Source organism: Crotalus tigris, unplaced genomic scaffold (genome assembly GCF_016545835.1).
Source record: "Crotalus tigris isolate CLP2741 ecotype Arizona unplaced genomic scaffold, ASM1654583v1 scf7180000017661.16357234195:1864864, whole genome shotgun sequence".
Classification (NCBI taxonomy): Eukaryota; Metazoa; Chordata; class Lepidosauria; order Squamata; family Viperidae; genus Crotalus; species Crotalus tigris.
This window is the reverse complement of record NW_024096548.1, coordinates 615,732-641,506: the sequence shown is the minus strand read 5'-3', so window position 1 is coordinate 641,506 and position 25,775 is coordinate 615,732. Positions and strand designations below refer to the sequence as shown.

The 25,775-nt window shown below is 41.2% G+C and overlaps 1 protein-coding gene across 7 annotated transcripts in view; it reads right to left on the bottom strand.

Annotated features, from left to right (window-relative positions):
* CYRIB (CYFIP related Rac1 interactor B) overlaps positions 1–25,775 on the bottom strand; it is a 93,359-nt gene that overhangs the window by 35,791 nt on the left and 31,793 nt on the right. For 2 of the 7 annotated variants that reach the window (XM_039335818.1, XM_039335817.1), the window contains exons 2-3: positions 9,711–9,785; positions 2,722–2,755 (exon numbers count right to left, since the gene is read on the bottom strand). The exons of 1 other annotated variant lie outside the window; for it this stretch is intronic. The gene's annotated coding sequence lies outside the window, so the exon portion shown is untranslated. Of the gene's footprint in view, positions 1–2,721; positions 2,756–3,121; positions 3,687–9,710; positions 9,786–25,775 lie in introns of those variants that run through there. 4 more of the 7 variants (XM_039335820.1, XM_039335819.1, XM_039335821.1 and 1 more) reach the window with 3 other exon arrangements.

Sequence of the window (25,775 nt, the reverse complement as noted above, 5' to 3'; positions counted from 1 at the left end):
GTGACCCCCAACCACTTATACATCACCAGGTGCCAGGGGCGTGGCCAAAGAAAAGGGGGAAAAAATGGTGGACAGCCTTGTTTGGCGACCCCCGTGAAATGGTCGTTCGACCCCAAATGGGGTCCCAACCCACAGGTTGAGAACCACTGTCCTAGAATAAGCTGCAAAAACCTCTTAAATTCTGCACACCATGGGATGCTGTTGCAAGGCCAAACTTTATGAGCCCTCTGCCCTAACCATGAATAGAACAACCCAGCTCAGAGAGCACCAAGTACCCCTCACGTATTGAGCATTTTGAAAGAAAGAAGCAGAGATACATAACTCAAACCCCTAAAGCAGGGCTCTGCAACCTTGACAATTTTAAGACTTGTGGACTTCAGCTCCCAGAACTCCTCAGCCAGCATAGCATAGCTGGCTGAGGAATTATGGAAGCTGAAGTCCACAAGTCTTAAAGTTGTCAAGGTTGCAGACCCCTGCCCTAAAGAATCTTCATGCTTTTAATACTTCTTTAAATGTTTAAAAGCAATACTTAAATGTTTGGAGAATATCAAAGAGACGGGGCAAAGGCTGATGCACTTCCTTTTTGCTCACTTTTGAAGCTAGTAACCAACCACTAACACAGGCGAGCATTTCCTCTTGGTGAATTGCACATAAAAACCTGGCAGCCATTTTGCACCGTACCACCGTCCCTTGAAGACGTTGGTCAATAGAATTTAAATTGCAAACACACAACATGCAGAACCTGCTATTAGGGCAGAAGCCACTTTGCGGCGTAACTCAGCAGGATTATATATTCTGAAATAAAACTGTAGAAATGTATTTGCCAAATTCTTTCTGCCATTACACCAGTACTCCTTGACTTACCGCCATAACTGAGTCCAGAAGTACAGTTGTAAGTCATGGCGGTCGTTGATGTAAGTTACCACATGACTGGGACTTTTAAGATTGTATTTGTGGTGATTGTTAAGCGAATGTGGCAGATAAGCGAATGTGGGGATTGTTAAACAAATCCATTTTTTTTTTTGTCAGAAACTGGAAGTGATCACCAAAATAACATCAAAAACCGTGGCCATGTGACTGTGGGATGCTGCAAACAGCCATAAATTGAGCCTGTTGCCAGCACCCAAAATGCAATCACATGCCCATAAGGGGTGGACGTTGGAACTCTGGAACTGGCTCACAAGGAGCTTTTTTTTTTTTAGATCTGTTTTAACTTCGACCAGTCACTAAGCATTAAGTGGGGACTACCTCTATTTGTTTCCTAATTGTCAGAGACCATCTGTACTTTTCCAAGACTTACAGGTTCAATGCTCTTAGTTCTTTGCTAAAGGGAAGTACAACCATCAATATTGTGATATAATTTCATACACCAATATATGTAGAACACTAAATTTGAAGATAACCAATTATTTAAAGATAATTCACCAATAAATTTCTTCTCTGACCTGAAATAGCTGAGAGCCAAGCCAACACGAGTCTTCAAGAGCTGAGAGCAAGTTAAGAATGGATCCCCTGGCAAGAGGGGGTGTGTCAAATTTGGCTACTTGGTCTCAAGAGCAGGCAGACAGAGAAAACCCATTGGTGGATTCTCCATCTCCTGTACTGGAGAACACTAACTCCTATCCTTCCCCCCCAATAATTCTAGAGGGTTAAAAATGGGGGGGGGAGGTCTCTTCCTAAAATCAAAGTAAATAAAGCTACTGCATGAAATACTGTTTTGGCCGTAAGTTGCATAGACATGGCTGCAAGGAATGGGAATAGTTGAACACACATGGGTGCCAAATGCAAGATAAAACAAATCTTTTGACTTATTTGTGTATCTTGAGCTACATGTCCTTTCTTATTCTCTTTTCTACTGCTGACATCTAGTGGCAAATTTTAAGTATGCTGCTTTAGATTGGTGCAAGGATCCTATAGCTAATGATTATAGAATAAGTTCATTAATGGGGCTATTTGAAAAGATATTAAAAGCAATCATCTGTCAGTTCTCTTCATAACTGTTTTTCTAATATTTATGACAATAAAAGCAATTCAAGTAAAACACATAGCAGGAACTTTATAAATAATAGGCAAGTGTTTTATTTAAAGAGGTTTAAAATAGACTATAATCACCATTTATTTTTTTGGGGTGACTCCCAATTTTCTCTAACAGAATGGAAAACTGAATGCTATACTTATAGTTTTCTTTTTATTGTGAGATCTTTTTATTCTTCCCACACCAAAATGATTTCTACATTTAGCTTCTGCTTGTCAATTATATGATAAGATGCAACTTAAACTGCATCACGTTTAGTAAATAGGATTTACAGCAATTCCTAATACATGTGAGAAATCATATGTGATGTCTTATGGTCAGCATTTTTTGCTTTTTTTAAAAAATACATTACAATAAATAACTAAATATTTAGTATCATGGAGAGTTCATTATTCTGTGAGCTACAAGAAACCATTTGAAAGAAAATAGCATGTTAGAAATGGAAGACATGTTTATTTATTCTATTAAGTCATTTGTTCTTATGCATTAAGATTGCTTTATGTCTTACTTAGAAGAAAAAAACAATATTTCATTAATAACTGTTTTAAAGTCAGCTTCCAGATACTATCCCCAAACCAAATTTAGATAACAATCCTCACTGCAAAAACAAAACAAAGAACAAATATGCTTCAACAAGGGTGGCGGGCGCAACAGGCATCTACTGTATAACAGAACAACTTTCTCACCTTCAGCCAGTGCTGCTCTGTTTTTGTTCCCAATCTAAAAATATAAAAAGAGGAAATGAAACCATGTCCAGTCAGTTTTCAACTAACACTTCATTTGTTTTTTTTCCCCCCTAAACAGAATATATTTTTAGTCACACCCAAGTCTCTTTAGCAAATATACTAGCATCTAATAGAAGCTAACAGCAAATTCTATGTATCAAATATTAGCATATTTTCTATATAGCTATCAATATTCTAAATATAATTGCAGGTACAGTTAAAATGTTTAAAAACAGGAACAGATTTTTGCAGATTTTTCTCCCTCAAAAGAATACTAATTTGGCTGTGGAGGGGTGATTATATTATAGTGTTTATCAGCCAGCAAAATTCTTATTTGAATGAAATCGAATCACGCAATTACCAAGTTTAAGCAGAAGGTCTTAATGCTGATACCATCAACATTTGGTCACATATCAGGATGTGAAACCAGCATATGAAATAAGGATGCAAATAAAGGCTAAGTCATTTCCCCTCTTTCTTCAACTTCACCATCTGCAATACAACAGAGACCTTGCTGGCATGTAGAGCATCTAATATTTTTCATACCGTTCAAGTTTGGTATGTATCATACGAGACTTAAAATGGAAGAATGGAAAAGTGTGATTGAGAGGTAAATCAGCTCATAACATAGCAAACTAACTATTTATATGGACGTTGTAAGCCCATGGTCAGGCAGCCATCTAAAACATCTCCCTGCACATGATCTAACAGACAGTATATGAAGAACCATGGGGGTAGTGTATGTCTGTGAGAATTGACGAATAACAAAAGTGGATTACAGACAAACCATTGGTACATGCAGCTGGAACATCACATAGTAAGCTCTGAATTTACAGAAGTAAGGAACCATACAATATGGCCTAGAACAGGGGTGTCAAACTTGCAACATCACGTGGCGTGTCGCGACTTTTTTCCATTGCTGGCAATGGGGTGGGCGCGGTTTTGCCATGATGCATCTGGCCCATGGGCCGGCAGTTTGACACCCCTGGCCTAGAATCTCACTATCTATCCTGCAAAGGAACTTGGGCTGAAATCTGCTTGTTGACCCTTCATATCCATTTCGCGACAAAAGAGAATCTGAATCCATTCATAATTTTCCCTCAGTAATTGCACTGTATCAACACTGGAAAGAATATTGAGTATGCCAAACATTAAAATTTAAGGAAGTGGTATAAAAAGCACTGAATACACACACACATACACACAGAGGGAGGGAGGGAGGGAGGGAGGGAGGGGGAGAGAGAGAGAGAGAGAGCGCAATTACTGAGGGAAAATTATGTTTCAATTTAATTTCAATTTACTGTTTAGGACCTGTTTTAAATATAAGCAGTTCTGAAAAGATTGACAGATTACCTTTGTTCTAATCCTTCCCATAGCTAAGAGATGGATGAGGTGGCCCCAATAAGAAATTACTATTTGAACTACCTCGAAAAATATGTTGCCCTAACCTGCCATAAGAAATTTTATTTGAAGGTATCTGGATGGAACATAACTGTATATTGTCCAGGAGTTCTCCTTGACAAAATGTACCATCAGGCTGGTCGTATCTGGCTCTACACCTAATGCAATTTCAGATCTGGCACTGACACTGGGAAAACCATGGCTATCCTAATGGATGGACCATACTGAATGATGCTGGCTATTATACAGGACTGGTTTTTTGGGGGGGAATATATATTTATGTATACATGAATTAATGGGCAAATTATCAGCCTTCTGAACTGAATCCCAGGCACAGAAGCTTTTCATCTGGTCTTACCGTTTAACATCCTCTATTTCAGTGTTTCCCAAACTTGACAATTTTAAGGCATGTGGACTTCAACTCCCAGAATTCCACAGCCAGCAACGCTGGCTGTGGAATTCTGGGAGTTGAAGTCCACATGCCTTAAAATTGTCAAGTTTGGGAAACACTGCTCTATCTCAAAGTGAAGAGCAAGAGATACTGCAGAGGGTTTTTTTTTTTCTCCTGTTATGCACATCAGTTCATTTTAAAGCATTTCAAAATCCAAATCACGCCACAACACATAATGTATTAAGCAAGAAATCAGTTAAAATCACCATTGCTGCTTGCAACTGGAAAATAGGGAACCGAGAGCCATTTGACAGCCTGTCCTCATGAGGATCAGTGGATGACACCAAGGTTGCTGAGCCTTCAAACTGCCTCAGTGTGAATTATAGTCTCAATTACCTAAATTGGTTAACTACACACTTAGGTACCTAGAGTGGCTCATTTTAGCTTGTTCAGTTTTAACTTAAAAGTCATTTGCAAGGCAACAGATGCTTAGCCACAGATAAGTGAACACCCAAGAAACAAAACTACATGCACCACCATATTTCCCTACAGCTGGGAGCCCAATTAGACACACTTGCTGAATTCAAAGGCCACCAACCAATACGCACACATCAAATGTACTTCTATACCCACACTTTTATTTTATCAGAATTGCTCCGTTAAATACTAAATCACATCCTGCTAGAAGATCGTTGCTAAATCCTTATAATAGAAATCCGTTCATTGCACCTGTGAAAATTATAAATAAGAACAATACTCCTACAGACAAGCAGACAATGTATTTTGGAAACCCCTGCTTTTTGGAGCTTTGTCCAACATTGAAAATAAGCCATAAAGCAGTAGTGGCAAACCTATAGCACGCATGCCAGAGGCAGCAGTCAGAGCCCTCTCTGTAGGCACGCGCGCCATGCCCCGGAGAGGGCAACTGTCCCTCTTCAACCAGCTGCCCACTAACTCGCCGAAGTCCCATATGGCCAGATGCATCCCAGCACCCATGTGCTCTCTGGCCTCTGTGTGCAGGGGCCGATGGTATCAGGCAGCAGCCGCCCTGGCCCCTGCCTCACCTTTCCCTGTGACAATGGCACCCCCACCCTGCCTTGCCTCACCCAGAGGGACGAGTCTCCTGCCCACCGCCCCATTTGCCAGAGACCCCCAACCCTGCCCAGCCCCCACAGGCGTCCCTCCCCACAAGCAACATCGAGGTGATCATGCCCACCTTGGCCACACCCACCCAATCTACCATGACCACCACAGCCACGCCCACCCAGTGGGCCATGCCCACCTGGCACCCGGCGATAAATAAGTAGGTTTTGGGTTGCAGTTTGGGCACTCGGTCTCTAAAAGGTTCGCCATCACTGTCATAAAGGATACTAGCCCATACAAGTATTAATTAATTCAGTCTTCGAGTTAACGTGTGCCAGGTATCTAGAGCTGTAAAAATCCAAGGGGGAAAAAAAATCAGATAAAATATATATTTCTCCAAATCCTTCAATTTTTATTTCTATTTTCTCCTTACATCAGAGACAAAAACGCATTTGTATACCACTACCCAGTTTTATTGTTCCGAGTGGACTTCTTCAAAACTATGTGAAAGACAACTCACTGTGTGAGAACATTAAAAATTCTATACGTGGAAGGCAACCTATTGAGAGCAGTTCCCAAATGCAAGGGGCAGGAATCTATTTATAGGGCTGTTTCCCTCTGCTGACTTTTGATCCAGAAATTGGGGGTGGATCTGCTCCTCGCCTGTGGAAACAGGACAGATATTGGCAGCTATATTCATATAACTCTATCTGTAATACAGGGCTGGGCGAGCTTTATTTCACAAAGAGCCATATTTAACATCTTTTTATGTGGCTGGAGGGCACAGGGAGTGGTTTCATGATGTCAAGTAGGTGGAAATAAGATTTTATGGCAGTTGGTGAGAGGAGTTTGGAAGTTACTCTTCATTAAACCATATTAAGCCAATTCCAGGGCTGACATCACCGTTTCTGAGCAGCTCTGCCTGCAGAACTGCAAATAACGATATCATGGTTTTTCCACAGTTTTGATTGTAAGTATATTCTGAGCCTCCCCCCCAAAAAAAAGAGGCTGTAGACCACATGTGGCCTTGGGGGGGGGGGGCTCAGATTGCTCACGTGTTATCAATGATGCTTAAAAATAAGTAAGCATCATTTACTGTGGTTCCTATGCAGCTATCTTTGACTTACAACCACAATTGAGCCCAAAATTTCTATTGCTAAGTAAGACATTTGTTAAGTGAGTTTTGCCCCATTTTACGACCTTCATTGCACAGTTGTTAAGTGGATGACTGCAGTTAGTAACACGCTTAAGTGAATCTGGCTTCTCCAATTTATTTGTCAGAAGGCTGCAAAAGGGAATAATAATAATAATAATAATAATAATAATAATAATAATAATAATAATAATAATAATAATAATAATAATATAAATAAAAAGTTGGAAGGGACCTTGGAGGTCATCTAGTCCAACCCCCTGCTCAGGCAGGAAACCCTATACCACTGGTGGCGAACCTATGGCACGGGTGCCAGAGGTGGCACTTGGAGCCCTCTCTGTGGGCACACGCACTGTCTCCCCAGCCCCGCCTCCTCCCACCAACAGCCCCCCCGGAGGAGAGTTGCCCCTGGGCACGGCCCACACAAAGCAGTGGAGCCACAGACATGGTAGCTAAGGCAGCAGGGACAAGACTCCGTCCTTGCGCCCCATTGCATGCAGATGATGTTGCGGGGCATGGGTGGAAGGCATGGCTGCCATGGCACTGCTGGGCTGCCTGGGTGATCTGTGATGGGCCGTGTAATGGTGGGTGGCCCAGTGGGTGGGGTAGAGTGGGGATGGGGGTAGGGGGCAGTTTTTGGGCAATCGGTCTCTAAAAGGTTTGCCATCACTGCCCTATACCATTTCAGACAAATGGCTGTCCAGTCTCTTCTTAAAGACTTCCAGTGTTGGAGCATTCACCTCTTCTGGAGGCAGGTTGTTCCACTGGTTAATTGTTCTAACTGTCAGGAAGTTTCTCCTTAGTTCTAGGTTGCTTCTCTTCTTGATTAGTGTCCATCCATGGCTTCTTGTCCTGCCTTCAGGCGCTTTGGAGAATGGTTTGACTCCCTCTTCTTTGAAGCAGCCCCTGAGATATTGGAACACTGCTATCATGTCACCCCTAGCCCTTCTTTTCATTAGACTAGACATACCCAATTCCAGCAATCATTTTTTATATGTTTTAGCCTCCAGACAAGACCCCAGAACAATTGCAACCATCATAAATACACACCAGTTGTATCTGGCTTCCAGCAACTGTAGCAGTTCACAGATTTAAAAACAAAACAAAACAGAAAATGATAAAAAAAGAACAAAAGATAATCCAAACCAGACAACAACCAAAACCAACTTATATTAATGTTGAGAAGTTTTGATCTTTATCTTTATTTCATACAGTTAGGTTTTTAATGTGATTTATAGATGTCAGATATGTCTGGTACTCCGATGCTAGCCATTTAAGCTGCCTGTTAAGACCGGTAAATAAATAAGATCTGTTAAAGAAATCAAAACAGTGGCTATCACTCCATCAGCAACTTGCTTTGAAATGACCATTTTCAACTGTGACCAACGGAGAGCAAGTCATTTCCAAAAACAAGAAACAGTGGTGAGAGTAAACAACTGAGTAAATGTCTTGTTCCCACAGGTCCAACCCCAACATTTCACATGAAGCCACTCAAAGATACATTTGGTCCAAAAGGAGGAAACCCCCCCCAAAATAGGTTTATTTAAAGAGCAAGAACTAGCATGTGTATCCTCAGTGCCACTTAGATATCCTGGAAAAGCCATTCTAACAATGCTTCTTTTCTACCCTGACAAGAGGCATTCTTAACCTACCACACACACACCTATTTGGGGCCTGCTTCGCATGAAACACCACGAACTATTGGACCAAATCTTACACTTACTCGTTTCTCTTCCCTTTGCTGTGGCTTCCTCTTTCTGCAAACCAAACTAGCCAAGCTGAAATTCCCCTTTCAGGCAAATTTCCAGGGTCAGTGTAAACCCTAAACTTCTTTTCCAGATGCAATCGTGTAAAACAGCCAATTCTGTGCTGTAGCAAAGTCAGAAACCACAACAATGAGGCAGAAGGGGAAAGGTACTTGAAAAAGACTTGAGACTTCTGTGGCCAGTAAGATCTTGCATTGCCATAGTTGCTTTACCAGTGGAAGGGAAGGGGGGGAGGGAATCCACTATATCCTGTATATCTCCCAGAGTTGAAAGTTAATATTCTCTTCAATTTTTGGGAGCTACATTTCCTGAAATATGCTTGGGTATAGAACAAGTGGCAAGACTGCATTTGGTCTGCACTATAAACAAGCATTCACTTATCAAAATTTATCATCAAGGAAGATCTAGTCAGTAAGATTGACACAAGGCAAATAACAATTATCTATTTTTTTTTTCCTTTTCAAGAAGGAACAATATTGCCTACTAATGCAGCGGTCCCCAACCTTTCCAGTTCTGTGGACCAGCAGTGGGGGAGGGGGGTGAACAGGGGATAGTTTCGTGTGTGCATGCGCGGCTTGTGCAAATGCAGCTTTGTGTGCTTGCACACTAGCCTGCCGCTTATGTGGCCCAGTTCCAAATGGGCTTCGGTCCGGCACCAGGCTGCAGACTGGGGGTTGGGGACCCCTGTACTAATGGATTGAAAAGATGCAGGTTTAATCCATAGCTTTGGTCAGTATTTGAAGTCTTTCACATAGATGGGTAATTTTAATAATAATAATAATAATAATAATAAGAAGAAGAAGAAGAAGAAGAAGAAGAAGAAGAAGAAGAAGAAGAAGAAGAAGAAGAAGAAGAAGAAGAAGAAGAAGAAGAAGAAGAAGAAGAAGAAGAAGAGGAAGAAGAGGAAGAAGAAGAGGAATAATAATAATAATAATAAAGTTGGGAGGGACCTTGGAGGTCATCTAGTCCAACTCCCTGCTCAGGCAGGAAACCCTATACCATTTCGGACAAATGGCTGTCCAGTCTCTTCTTAAAAACTTCCAGTGTTGGAGCATTCACAGCCTCTGGAGACAGGTTGTTCCGCTGATTAATTGTTCTAACTGTCAGGAAACTTCTCGTTAAATCTAATTGATATGAACATCTTAAAGATACGTACCAGGTAAACTATGTCTTGAAACTTTTATAGACACTTACTCCTTGCACGGAAGATGCACCAACTGTTGTATGAAGCCTGAAAAGATGAAAAACAAACAAAACACAATAAAACTAAAACCATTCAATTAAAAGACGTGTCTCGTGTGTAACTGCAGGAACAAATGTAACAGTGATACCAACAGTCTTCAGATCAATAGTTACTTGAAATAAAATATTCTAAATCTATATGCAAACCTATACAGTAAAATTCCCACAATTAATTGATAGGTAATGAGCATACTCAAGGAAGAATAGAGGTCTTAATTTCTGTACCGCATAGACAAATGATAAACTCTCAAGAGATTTGCATTAGATAATGATTTATTTATTTTGCTGAGTTTCAAAACTGTAAAGATAATATGAATCCCGATGCAGATTCCGCTCTTGAAGAGTTTATGTATTTTTGGCTGTCATAATTACTTCTTTAATTTTCTGTCTTTTTTTATCTGAAGAGGATAAAAAGAAGTCCAGAGAAAAGGATTACTTCCTCTTTAGTGAAGGAAGGTGTAATAGATTCACACAGGGTCACTGAACATCAAGGCTTCACAGGAAGGAAAGCAAAATTCTCTGAAATATTCATTGTCACAGTAGCCGTCTCTTATTCCGATTTTTCACGACAAATATTCGCAGAAGGACAACTGTGTCATCCAAACACACCTAAAAGCACGGATTTAAGACCAAGCACGATGCACTGCATACTTCCACAAGTCCTACTTCTTCCTCTACAGCAGGCCTTCCCTGTTTACCATGATAAATGCACAAAACCAATCAGGATCGAGAAAAAAACAAACTAAAAAAAAGTGGATCTTTAAAGAAAAAAATAAATAAAAATATGTTAGTCCTCGACTTTACAACCATTCATTTAGTTTTTCATCTTAACTAAATGGGTATGGAGACCTTATAGGTCAGTAATGGCGAACCTTTTAGAGACTGAGCGCCCAAACTGCAACCTAAACCCCACTTATTTATCTCCGGGTGAAGGTGGGCATGGCCCACTAGGTGAGCGTGGCTGGGTTGGTCATGGCAGATTGGTGGGTGTGGCCAAGGTGGGCGTGGTCACTTCAATGTTGCTCGTGGGGAGGGACGCCTGTGGGGGGTGGGCAGGGCTGGGGGAGATCCAGCGGTTCTCTGGCAGGTGGGGCGGTAGGCAGGAGGCTCGTCCTGCGTGGTGAGGCGAGGCAGGGCGGGAGTGCCATTGCCATGGGGCAAGGCAAGGGCCATGGTGGCTGCTGCCTGACACCATCGGCCCCCTCACACAGAGGCCAGGGAGCGCATGGGGGCTGATGGTATCCGCCAGCAGCCATAGCTTGCCGGCCCCTTGACCGCAGCCCACTGCCAGCAGTTCAAAGAAGCCCCCTCTGAGGTGGATGGCCAGCCAACAGCTGAGGAGGCGATGCAGTGGGTCGTGCCCGAGAAAAGGAGAGCATGCGAGTCCAGGAGGGATGGAACCGGGGGGGGGGGAAACCAGCCGTGCTGGGATGCATCTGGCCACGTGGGACCTCAGCGAGTTAGCAGGCAGCTGGTTGAAGAGGGACAGTTGCCATTTCCGGGGCATGGCACGCGTGCCCACAGAGAGGGCTCTGAGTGCCACCTCTGGCACTCGTGCCATAGATTCACCATCACTATTATAGGTACTAGAAAATAGGATTTTTCCCCCATATCCAGGTTGTCCTCGGCTTACAACAATTTGTTTAGTGACTGTTCAAAGTTACAGGCATTGAAAAAAATGACTTATAGGCCATTTTTCGCAACTGTTGTGACATCTCCATCATCATGTGATCAAAATTCGGATGCTCGGAAACTGACTCATATTTATGACGGTTGCAGCTTCCTGGGGTCATGTGATCCCCTTGTGTAAGCTTCTGACAAGCAAAGTCAATGGGGAAGCCAGATTCAACCATTAACAACCATGTTACAAGTCTAACAATAATTCACTTAAGTGTGGCGAGGAAGGTTATAAAATTGGGCAAAACCCACTTAACAAATGTCTCATTTAGCAGCAGAAATTTTGGGCTCAATTGTAGTCTTAAGTCGAGGACTACCTGTATAAGCTTATCTTAAATTTATAATAGAGGTTGTCAGGGATCTGCTATATAAATGGGAAACCCCGTATTTTCTGCCATGTTGCCTCCACTGTACAATTCATTTGAGGCAGCCACATAATAAAATACTTAAAGCAGGAGTGTCCAACTTTGGAACTTTAAGACTTGTAGACTTCAACTCCCAGAATTCCTCAGCCAGCTAGATTAGCCCAACTCTCTGCCTGAAGAAATGATCATCTCAGTTCTGTGATTCTCAAATGTGGTAACTGCCTATATATATAGACTTCAACTCCCAGAATTTTCCCGCTAGCAAGAATTTTGCAAGTTCACACATCTGGAACTGGTTCAGCTTGGGAAACATTACATTTACTCCAGTACTAATCAGAAGTTGGCTGCTCCCAAGAGCTCTAAAAAACAAATCATGGATAAAGAAAACTCAAGACATTGGCATGTTAACACATTCACCACATTTACAAATAAATCTAAGTTAACTTTTTCTTTTAAAAAAGTCAAAAGTTAAAATATTAAAGTTTTCTCACATAAAGATCAACATAACCCTCCCCCATAAAAAGTTGCAATACATTATTTTATAATGCAGCATTTCACTGTAGAATCTCCCGATTCTAGAATTTAAGATTCAATTCTTAATATCATTTCTAGAGGGAACATGAACATGTAGCCCTCCAGATTCTGCTTCACTGCAACTTAAGTTACCAGCCCCCATTGACATACCAGTGTCAGTGGTCTAAGTTTACCAATTTCTGAAAAGATGGCTATTCCCCACCCTTCCTTAGGAAAACCAAGTGGTTGCCATTTGTTGGTAACTGAATCCCACATTATTCCAGTAATGTTTGAATGATTGGAACACATGGGTATTACCCAAGTCAGCAAGGGCTGGGGTGGTGATACGGCGTATGAATAATAGCCATGCAACTGCATTACTCAGCTAAAGTTGTTAGCAATCCATCCAGATGAAAAGTAGCAACCGTATCAAGTGGAAAGATCAATTAGGCCTTGTTTTTCGCCAGCTAAGTCCAACACTATTCAGTCCATTGCGGGAAACTTTATTATGACATAAGCTTTCAGGAACCTGTGACCATTTTGCCAGCTGCATGGGATATTATGCTGAGAAAAGAGCTTATGTGCACCAGGGATATGCAAAACTGTTCAGAGATCACTGGTGGTTTCTATCAGAATGCAAATATGACAGCACCCAGGCTGGCACCGGATTTGAGTTCCGTCTACCCCCAAATCCATCCCTTTATACTTAAGTCCTCAACTTATGACCATAACAGACTCTGGAATTTCCTTTGGCTGTAAGTCAGGGTACCCACATGCTCAACCTGATTACACCACATATTTTTACAGAATAACAGAATTGGAAGGGACCTGGGACGTCTTCTAGTCCAGTGATGGCGAACCTTTTAGAGACTGAGTACCCAAACTGCAACCCAAAACCATTTATGCATCGTTGAGTGCCGGGTGGGTGTGGCCCATTGGCTGGGTGTGGCCCATTGTGTGGGCATGACCTATTGGGTGGGCGGGGCTAGGGTGGTAATGGCCGACTGGATGTTCAATCAATCAATTCCAACTTTGCAAGATCCTTTTTTTCCCCGCGAGAAGTTGAAATTGACTAATTGAACCTTTTTTTTTTTGTACACGATGGTGGAGGCCTAAAGCGAAAAGGTTTTATAAAACCCAGCTGAAGGCCTAGGACTGGGATGATGGCGCGTGTGCCCACAGAGAGGGTTCTGAGTGCCGCCTCTGGCACCCGTGCCATAGGTTCGCCACCACTGTTCTAGTCCAACCCCCTGCTCAATCAGGAGAGCCTGTACCACTTTGGAGGCAGTCATTAAGCGAACCCATGGTCTGCGATGAGCATTTTTGCCAGAAAACAGAAATAAATGTTAGTTTCTGCAAAAACCATCATACATCATGGTCACGTGACCACGGGATGCTGCAAATGACTTTAAATGCAGGCCAGCTGCCATGAGCCGAAAATCACGTGACCATTGGGGGGGGGAGTCACAAACCAGATTGTATGTACCTTTTGGGTGGGGGGATCTGCAGAAACCTCAAATAGCTGGTTGTAAGTCTTAGGGCGAGGGCTACCTGTAGAATGTCCCAGCCTGATAGAATTCCACCCATCTACTTACTGCTCAAGATACTGGTTGAATAGTGGATGATTCTGCAGGGCAAAGCACCTAATTGTGTGTCTCCATAACTCCCGGAAGCAGACATTTACAACCCAGGCAGTTTCTGCCCTTTCCACGAGGAGCCTTTTAAGTGCAAAGATACTCCAGGGCCAGGCAACCTGACTTTACAGTGGAGTGATGCAGAAGCTGAAAAGCATTTGGGCTCATCAGCTACTACGATTCACCAGAGCACCAGAAAGCAAGACAAGAAACAATGGATGGAAATGGGATGATCAAAGAGAGAAGCAACTTGGAATTAAGGAGAAATTTTCTAGCAGTGAGAACAATTAACCAATGGAACAGCTTGCCTTCAGAAGTTGTGGGTACTTCATCACTGAAGGTTTTTAAGAAGAGGCTAGACCAGTGGTTCTCAACCTTTTTAATGCCGCGACCCCCAACTGGTCGTAAGTCAAGGACTACCCAACCAGTCGTAAGTCAAGGACTACCCAACCGGTCGTAAGTCGAGGACTTTCCCTGCCCGGGAGCGCCATGAATGTGTGGTGCCGCCCCCTGTACCAGTTGAAGCATAGCTGGCAAGCGACAGAGATGGCGCAGGCCGACCATCGGCTGGGCCAACAGCTGCCCAGCCCAAGGGAGGCAAGGCACCCGCCGGGCCCCACGCGCGCCAGCAACCCTCCCTGAGCTCGCTGGCCTCCCACCTCCCACCCCTGGCCCTCTTTTACTTACATTTTTAGTATTTGCTCAGCAGGGAGGGGTGGAAACTTCCAGACAGCTCGCCTTCGCTGCAGACAACTTGCAGCACCATTTGCAGAATGGGACTTTTGGTGGGCTCAGCAGGGCAGAGACAGCCTGGACAATTCCTATTGGCTTTTGAAAGCCAATAGAATTAGACTCTATTCAAAAGAGTTTATTCTATTGGCTTTCAAAAGCAAATAGAATAAAAGGGAGTAGCATAGCTAAGGAAAAGGGGGAAAAAATGGCAGACTGCATTGTTTGGCGACCCCCGTGAAATGGTCGTTCGACCCCAAATGGGGTCCCGACCCACAGGTTGAGAACCGCTGGGCTAGACAGTCACTTGTTTGAAATGGTATATGTTCTCCTGCTTGAGCAGGGGGCTGGACTAGAAGACTTCCAAGGACCCATCCAGCTCTATTCTATTCTATTCTATTCTATTCTATTCTATTCTATTCTATTCTATTCTATTCTATTCTATTCTATTCTAGTTGTTAAGAAAAACAGTCATTAAGAAAAATCAAACCGCTTATTACCATTTTACTTCAGCTTTTGTTTGCTTTACAAACCTGCATAGATTATAAATTCAAAGACTGTTTGCAAAATTACTTTTTCACCAGCAAAACTGCAAATGGTTGCTAAATGGGACAACTGATAAACAAGGATTACGTGTAATAATAAAATAGTTATTACCCCTGATTCTTAATCATAAGTGACTAATTAAGGGGCAAAGAATAAATGCAAAATATGGCATACATTAGAATGTACTGCAAGTATGTATTAATAATGAATGTATATATTTGCAATATATATATATATATATATATATATATATATATATATATATATATATATATATATATATATATATATGGTATATAATCTTCTGGTGACTCCTAATCAATTTTGCTTTACATTTTAACTAAGGAATTGAGTTTCTGCAAACAATATCAAAATCATCTAAAAAAAATCTTGTAAAGTCTATTACTAAACTACCTGAAAACTTTCTAGAAACACTTTTAAATGTGTTAAAAGAAAAGAAAAAAACACCCAGGAAAAACAAGATTAATTCTCTCTAATGCTACTCATTATCAATAGATCTTTTACATAAATTCTCTCCCTCCCCATTCTCTGTTCATTGGAAGCCCAGAGGGAAGGGAAAATGATGACCCTCTCAATTTGCAAACACTTAAATAATGAGTGTTCTCAAAGCATGATAAATGAGCACACATTTGGCTAAAAAGTACTTACAACCCACTCAGAAGCTGAGATAAATTATTATCTTTACAGGACCAAGAAATGAATATAAAACACAATTATATCAACATTTGACTATCAGGAAAAAAAAACCCATAATGTGTAAGTATCATTACATTATTATTATGGTTGATTGCCCAGTCAGCCAGATGTTTAGACTGGATCTGGCTTTTTTTTTTTTTTTTGTCCACCTATCCGGCAGAGCAAGCAGATGTTGTTTGATGGTGTTGAAGATACAGTTACAAATGTAAACTGTTCAGAGTAAAGCTGTTTTTTTGCAATTGACTTATAGGGATTTTGTCACTTATCACTTATGATTTCTTAATCATCAGTGACTAATTAAGGGGCAAAGAATATGATGATATTCAAATTTGAATATCACTTATGATGATATTCAAATGGTGCTCAGAAGTTTTGGAACTGCACCCAAAGAACCTATTATTATTATCTTTGCTTTCTTTTGCCAGTCAGTCTACTTCTATTTGGAAGTATTTATCATTTTGGTACCACTGAGTCAGTCTTTACTTGGCAAGATTTTGGAAATTGCTTCATTGCCTGCTTCCTAGAGCTAGGAGTATCTGGGCCAAGGTCACCCAGTTGGCTTCATGCCTAAACTAGAGCTAGAACTCAAGAATCTCCGGTTTCTAGGCTGACTAACTTTAAGCATTACACCAGTGGTTCTCAACCTGTGGGTCGGGACCCCATTTGGGGTCAAACGACCATTTCACGGGGGTCACCAAACAATGCAGTCAATGAAATCAGGCAGAATGTTACAAATAACAGGGAATGAGAAAACCCAAGAATATTCAAGAGTGTGATCAGATAGATTTAGAGATTTAACATCTATATGAATATGGAAATTGCAGACTGAATACATTAGACTTGTACACTGTTTAGAGTCCAGGTCCACAGATTCTGGAAATAAATAATCATGGGTAATATTGACGTCATGGAAAGCAACAATGGTTTATGAATCACAAAGGAGATTGGGAATCAGCGGTGCCTTTTTGGAAGATGTAGTATTGCTTTACAATAGATATGAGATTAAAATTAATGTGAAACAGAAGGTTACCGTGCACCACCATGCTCCAATTATTTCTGGTATCAGTGATTAGAAGATGTATAAATTCTTCAATTGTACTGAAGCAACTGATGGAAACTTATCAAGGAGAGAAACAATCTTAGAACTAAGAAGAAATTTCCTGACAATTAGAACAATTAATCAGTGGAAAGACTTGCCTCCAGAGGTTGTTGGTTCTCCATGACTGGGGGTTTTTAAGAAGAGATATAATTCAGCCTTTTGTCTGAAATGGTATAGGGTAGGGGTATCAACCTCGCAACGTCATGTGACGTGCCGCGACGTATCACGACTGCCAAAAAACCCAGCACAGTGCTTGGCTGCATTAACAGAGGGATAGAATCAAGATCACGTGAAGGGTTAATACCACTCTACAATGCCTTGGGAAGGCCACACTTGGAATACTGCATCCAGTTTTGGTCACCACAATGTAAAAAAGATGTTGAGACTCTAGAAAGAGTGCAGAGAAGAGCAACAAACATAATCAGGAGACTGGAGACTAAAGCATATAAGGAATGGTTGCTGGAATTGGGTATGTCTAGTTCAACAAAGAGAAGGACGAGGGGGGACATGATAGCATCTTCCAATATCTCAGGGGCTGCCACAAAGAAGAGGGAGTCAAGCTGTTCTCCAAAGCGCCTGAAAGCAGGACAAGAAGCAACGGATGGAAACTAATCAAGGAGAGAAGCAACCTAGAACTAAGGAGAAACTTCCTGACAGTTAGAACAATTAACCAGTGTTAAAAGGAGACTGCACAGCCATTTGTCTGAAATGGTATAGGGTTTCCTGCCTGAGTAGGGGGTTGGACTAGATGACCCCCAAGACCCCTTCCAACTTTTATTATTATTATTATTATTATTATTATTATTATTATTATTATATCATTATCATCATCATTATCATTACTTTTTTGCCATTGCCGGCAATGGGGTGGGTGCGGTTTTGCTATGATGCATCTGGCCCGTGGCCTGGCAGTTTGACAACCCTGGTATAGGGTTTCCTGCTTGAGCAGGGGGTTGGACTAGAAGACCTCCAAGGTCCCTTCCAACTCTGATATTCTGAGTTATCTTATATATAAAACGGGACTGGATAGGTGATGGTAAAAGCAGGAGTAACAATATATTATAATCTGTAGGAAATGCATAAGAAAAAAAATCCTCTAAATACATTATTTCAAAACCTAAACAGAAGCTATTTTGTGAATAAAGTGAAGTTGCCAAAGAAAGTTAACGCTGAAATAACTGAAAACATTATGTGCCGGTCCTGCTGTACTTTCCATCTGCAAACCTCCTCAATTACTTCTTGGCACACACACCTGAAGTGTAAGCATCTGTCCTCTACCTCACATGCTGAGTCAGCATCAGGCTTTTATAGGTGTCCTAAAAATGCTTCCTCAGTAGAATGTAGCCTTGGCCAAATATCTTGAAAAAGAAACCAAGGAGATAGCAAAATGAGAAAGAGCTCTGAAAATTAAACTTGCTATCTAGGGAAATCAAAGCCAATATCCAAGGCAAGGCAATTACAAGAAAGATAGGCAGCTTTTTACATGATCTACCGAATTAAAAATAAGAAAAAAACCCACAAGGTAGAATTTCTCATATTTTTAAAATATATATATATATATATATACACAAACCGTATGTCTTTAGATGCCACTGGTAGTAATTCTATGATCCTCTGAGTGAGGAATGGTAAGTGTTGCTTGCAGAGACCTTTGGATATTGGATGACTTTTGAGATTGGCTGAAACTGATTTTTATGGGTCAATACTGTGCAATGGGTTTATACACAATTTCATCCTATATAAGAATAAATATATATGATATAAACAAAATATAGAATACTAGTTCAAATTTCTGGCAAATAGATGGGGAAGAAATGGAGGTAGTGACAGATTTTATTTTCCTGGGCTCCAAGATCACCGCAGATGGGGACTGCAGCCAAAAAATTAAAAGACGCTTGCTCCTGGGGAGGAAAGCTATGGCAAATCTAGACAGCATACTAAAAAGCAGAGACATCACCCTGCCAACAAAAGTGTGTATAGTCAAGGCCATGGTTTTCCCAGTTGCAATGTATGGCTGTGAAAGTTGGTGTGCTGGAGAAGACTCCTGTGAGTCCCTTGGACTGCAAGGCGTTCAAACCGGTCAGTCCTAGAAGAGATCAACCCTGACTGCTCTTTAGAAGGCCAGATCCTGAAGTTGAAACTCCAATACTTTGGCCACCTAATGAGAAGGAAGGACTCACTAGAGAAGAGCCCAATGCTGGGAAAGATTGAGGGCAATAGAAGAAGGGGACGACAAAGAATGAGGTGGCTGGATGGAGTCACTGAAGCAGTAGGTGTGAGCTTAAATGGACTCCAGAAGATGGTAGAGAACAGGAAGGCCTGGAGGAACGTTGTCCATGGGGTCGCACTGGGTCGGACACGACTTCGCAATTAACAACAACAACAGATGGAAAAAAATCAAGGTGCATTTGAAGTAAGCTATCTATTATCTTTTTCTCTCTCATGAATAGCAAGCCTTCACTCAACTGTGAAAAGATATTAAATGGAAGAAACCTAGCGTACTCAGGAAAAAATGCTATTTTAAACATGGAATTATAACCTGGGATTCTTAAGGATACTGAATACTTTGCATTCCTGCCTTTCATTAGGGCAATGGGAAATCTTCCATTGCAAATAGTTTGTGCACTCATATAGAGATATTTTTATATAGATTTTTGCATACCAAACAGTTTGTTAAGAAAGCACTTAAGCTATAAAGCTGCTGCTGTAAACATAGAACAAAAGATTCAAAGACTGATTTCTAAGAACCTAGTTGTACATTTTGCAGGCAAAACAAGTCATTATAAATATATATATGTTTCAAAATCTGACAGCTACAGTGAGAGTTGAATATGTTGTATAAATATTGATCAGATACAAAGAGGAAAAATGAAAAACTCAGTTGACTAGATTACAGCTCCAGTATCTCAATATCCAAATCTTTCTTTGAAGATTGGGGTATGCAAAATGTTTAGTTTGGAGCCATTTCAAGTGTGAAACTTCAAGAAATGTCCCATTTTTGCACGTAAAACTACCATTCTGAGTGCAAAATGGGCAGTTGTGAGCGTTTTGGAAAAGTTCTAAGCTCAAAATGGAGATTTTGGGGGTTTGCAACATTCTCGTTTCCAACTTGAATCCCTACCCTAAACACCCAATATTGTCCCTTTTTTTTTCACTTGAAACAGGGGTGTTAACAGTGCTCAAAACAAGACACTTCTCAAAGTTTCGTGAGTTTTTTGAACATGGTTTTGCATATTCATATTGGAAGATCTTGCAGGTATCTCTATCCTGTGCTGTGCTTCTAACCAAAACAATTATTTCATGGGAAATATTACATCCACAACATCAATGATCTTAATGAAACTGACACCTCATGCTGTGTGCGAATAAAAATAAACAACTTTTAGGTGAAAGAAAAGTTTGTAAAAAAATAAAATGTTCCATTGTGGCTTTCAAGACTGGAAAAGGCTACCTACACGATTGTAGTGAGAAATCATCTCAAATGCAGCCGAAAGATTTCAGGCGAGCAAGAAATTTCATTGAGTAACAACTACACACCCCAGTTAAGTTTGTCTCAAGCTTTGACTACATTCAGTTAGTGCTTCCTTCCTTCTACTGGGTTGAGTCATATCCTCAGGTTTAGTTTCTTTTTAGAAAAAGGGAAACAAATTACACTAAGAACCCAGAGCTGCAATTCTAGGAAGAAGCTTTGGTCCTGAGTACTGTAATTAACAGTATATTAAAATTAATATAAAAATAATTAAAATTAATATAAAAGTTATTAAGGAAAGATGACAAATGTACCCCCAAACATCTGGAAAGTACTAAGCTAGGAGTTTACAGCAAGATACCAAAACTACACTATATTTCTAAAATGAAGTTGTGCCAGGACAAGAATCTATCTGTCTGTCTGTCAGTAGGTTTTCACTCACAAATTCTGCATGAATCTGACTTATGGGAAATAAAGATTTTAATTTATGCAAGGTTTGAACTAAACTGTCCCTTTGACCCAACAAAATAAATATCTTAATGTATTAAAGTCAGCTTTATCTGCCATATGCTAAAATTTCAGTGTTTCTCAAGCTTGACAATTTTAAGGCATGTAGACTTCAACTCTCAGAATTCCACAGCCAGCAATGCTGGCTGTGGAATTCTGGGAGTTGAAGTCCACATGCTTTAAAATTGTCAAGCTTGAGAAACACTGTGCTAAATAGACACGCTTAACTTGCCAGGCAAGGACCCATCTTTAACATAAATTATATTTGTGGTTATATAAAAATGTGATAAGTTACATAATCATCACTGGTAAGAATATATGGATTCACATACTACACTAAACCTTAACATGGTTTCTTTTGCCTTAACGTGATGTCTAATCCCAGTCTTTCTGTTTTGTAAGCCATGATTTATGACATAGTACAGTATTACAAAAAAAAAAAAACAACCCTGAAAATAATGGTCAACTATTACTTTTGAAGTTAAATTGTTTCTTTCACGTTACATACGTGGAAATATATATTTATTTTTCAGACAAATATTACCAAAATAGAAAATGCATTGTAATTATGTAAAGCATTGTATTTTAGCTCCTTCATTACTTGTACTGTTTTTAGAAAACTATCTGTATACAAACTCACATTGTAATCATTTTGTTATTTCCTTCCTTCCTTCCTTCCTTCCTTCCTTCCTTCCTTCCTTCCTTCCATCCATCCATTCACTCCTTCCTTCCTTCTAGTAGCAATAGTGGGTTTTATTTGCACAAGTATCTAAATAGCTAGGAACTCATTTACAATAAAAAGTGTAAATAAGTGTGAACTATTCAAACATCTATGCAAAGTCCTATTTTACTACTGTTGTATTTTCCTGATAACATGCTATAATTGGCAAAATCCTGTGGATATGGTCTATTTGGTATTATCAAAGATGATATGAAAGAGAGAAGAACCCTACTTTTATTTCAAAACAATATTGATCCAGGAATCCCAAAGGTGCTTTTCCAAAAGGCAACTGGATTTCAGTTCACTGAAGAAGCTTCAGCGAAACATCTTCAAGGAAAAAACAAAGCACAGTTGCCTTTTGAAAAAGCACCTTTGGGACAACCATGACCTCGATGACTGAAAATCTCCATAGACGTTGAACTAGGAAAGAAACCTTCTAAACCAGGGGTAGGCAACCTTGGCTCTTTTATGACTCGTGGACTTCAACTCCCAGAATTCCTGAGCCAGCCACGCTGAGGGGAAAGGGAGAGGTTTCCAAACTGAGCCATGCTGGCCCAGGAATTCTGGGAGTTGAAGTCCATGAGGCATAAAAGAGCCAAGGTTGCCTACCCCTGGAGTCTAAACAGTGGGCCTTTTATGCTCAACTGTATCATTCGATTAACTTTTTTACACATCTCAAAAAAACATTTGGAATTCTGACATACGAAGAGAAGAATGGGCTCACCTGACAAAAATAACAGTTCAGATTTTTTTTAAAAAAATACTGCTAAAAGGAAAAATCACGGAAGCTACAATATTGTAGGAATATAAATATTCTGTATTTCAAAATAAATGCAAACATTTTTGACTAAATATGTTTACAAAAGTTCAACCAGCACGCACAGATGATAACTTTGCATAAATCATTCTGATTTTATTACAGTATTAACATGGACTAAATCAAAAGCCTCACAAGGCATTGAAATCCTATTATGGACTTACCCCTCTTGGGCAAAATTTTAAGGAAAAGACAGCGCGAAGTTCCCCTTGCTGAGACAGGACCCCAAAAGCTATTTCGGTTGCGTATTCTTACCCGAAAGCGGCTCTCTAAATAGAAGTCCTTTTTTGGAAACAAGGATCTGCAGAATCTACAATCATAAGATGCAGCACCAGTCACCAAAACTGCTTCTCCAAATGATCAGGCATTTCCACTGATGCACAAAGCTGTTGAAAAGCATGTAGGAACCACTGTCTTCAGCACACATCTGATTATTCAATCTTTGGAATAAACAGCTTCATGTTCCACTTGTGAGCGCCTAAAAGCAACTTCCTGGATAATATAGATAGTTCTCAGATTATGGGGACAAGAATTCCTGTCACTAAGTGATGCACTGTAAACCATAATGTCATACGACCAGATCACTTAGCAAAGCCAATCCCAGAAGTCATGGTTGCCATTGTAACCTAAGATGCACAGGTTGTGAAGTGGGAAGCAGTGGGAATATGGTGCCATGGGAGAGTGGAGGTACCATTGTGGGGTGGGGGAGGTCAGGGTAGGTCCTGGGAATCCTGATGTTTCCTCATTGACTTTCCTTGTGGGAAGCTGGCAGGGAAGGGTCACAAACAGTGATCATGTGATCGCAAGTCCTTAATCATTGTCATGCATCCAAGCACCTCCGGTCACGTGATCGTGGGATTGCAGCAAAGGCTGGAATTTCAAGGACTGGGCCTTGAAATGTCCATTTTTTTTCAGCACTGCCCTAACTTTGAACAATCGCTAAATGAGCCAAGGATTAACCCAAGGACTACTTATACAGTAATCTGATACAGAATGCTAATTGAGTTTTGTTCTTTTGAATAAATAAGGCAGTCTACAACACTTTGAACTCTGGTGCTGGAGAAGACTCCTGCGAGTCCCCTGAATTGCAAAGTGATCAAACTGGTCAGTCCTAGAGGAGATCAACCCTGACTGCTCTTTAGAAGGCCAGATCCTGAAGTTCAAACTCAAGTACTTTGGCCACCTAATGAGAAGAAAGGACTCACTGGAGAAGAGCCTAATGCTGGGAAAGATCGAGGGCAATAGAAGAAGGGGACGACAGAGAATGAGGTGGCTGGATGGAGTCACTGAAGCAGTAGGCGGGAGCTTAAATGGACTCCAGAAGATGGTAGAGGACAGGAAGGCCTGGAGGAACGTTGTCCATGGGGTTTCGATGGGTTGGACACAACTTCGCAACTAACAACAACACTATTCATATCTTCCCAATTTTTAAAATTTGATTCCCCCCCCCTCAAAAAAGCCTACAGGCTAAATAGATCGTGTATGCCTATATTTATCAGTGATAGAGTTATACAGCAAGTCAATCCAAATATACTGGCAAAATACAGTTGTCCACTTAGAACAGGGATATCAAACTGCCAGCCCGCGGGCCGGATGCATCATAGCGAAACTGCGCCCACCCCATGGCCAGCAATGGCAAAAAAGTCGCAATATGTCATGACACGTCACATGACGTTGCGAGTCTGACACCCCTGATTTAGAACATGCTTTGCCTAAACAAGCCATCTTGCACTACCTGGTTCACTCAAAATGCTAAAATAATTGCTGCTATCCACTGAAAACATGAAATTCCATTTTAACCCAGCCGAGTATATATTTCGATCCTTGCTCTTATTTATTGAAGCCCACTTCCTTATATTAAGGGAACCCGTTATAAATGTCATTCTTCTTCATCAGCAGCATCCCTATAGTTAGGATGTTTTTCCTACCAATCTCATTAACAAGGCAAGGCAATGTCCCAGCTCCTATTTGATAAATATAGTCTTTAATACTTGCTTTTCAACTGCCAACTGCCTACGCTTGCTTAAAGCCCACAGCAGGGATGGCAAATTCCTGCCCTTACTGCACTGAAATCTTCCAAGATAATAAGGTGAGATATCACAATCAGCTTGCAGTAGAAATGGGTGGGAAGCCATCACTGGCAAACGTGGGAGCGTGGCCTTAATTTGCAACAGAAATTCGCTTCAGTTTGAAGGGGAAGAATTTATGAATTTAGTGCAGTCCTTAGGGAAGCAACTCCCCAGTGATTTTCAAATCCATTCCAATCGCCACTTTAATAAGAGCTATTTCACTCTGACTCAGCAAAGCCTTTTATGAATACAGGAAGCTTCCTCGGAAGCAGCAACTTCTCTTCTTTCCTAAACGAATCACTCAGCTGCCTCCACAAGGACTAGACCAGTGGTTCTCAACCTTTTTAATGCCGCGACCCCCAACCGGTCGCAAGTCGAGGACTAAACCGATTGTAAGTCGAGGACTAAACCGGTCTTAAGTCGAGGACTACCCAACCGGTCATAAGTCAAGGACTTTCCCTGCCCGGGAGCGCCGCACATGCGTGGTGCTGCCCCCTGCGCCGGCCGAGACGTAGCTAGCAAGCGGCAGAGATGGAGCAGGCCAACCACCGGCTGGGCCACCAGCTGGCCCAGCCCAAGGGAGGTAAGGCACCCGCCAGAAAAGGGGGAAAAAAATGGTGGACAGCTTTGCTTGGCGACCCCCGTGAAATGGTCCATCGATCCCAAATGGGGTCCCGACCCACAGGTTGAGAACCACTGGACTAGAAGGAAATGCCCAAAAATGGACTTGGCAATTTTTCGCCTTCAAAAAAAAAAAAATGTGCTGTGCTAGTGAAGGAGGAGCAACTTAAATATGGTGTGAGCATCAAGGCAGATCGTTTTTTATAAGTTCAAGGGAGAAAAAAAGGTTATTAGCTATAGCTAGTACACATTGTACGACCACCGCAAAGTTTCTGTTGCTAAGCGAGACGTTTGTTAAGTGAGTTTTGCCCCATTTTAAGACCTTTCTTACCACAGTTGTTAAGTGAATCACTGCAGTTGTTAACTTAGTCACACGGTTGCTGAGTGAACCTGACTTCTCCATGGACTTTGCTTGTTAGAAAGTTGCAAAAGGGGATCATACGCTCCCAAAAGGCTGTGACCATCAAAAATAGGAGGCAATTGTCGTGTGTCTGA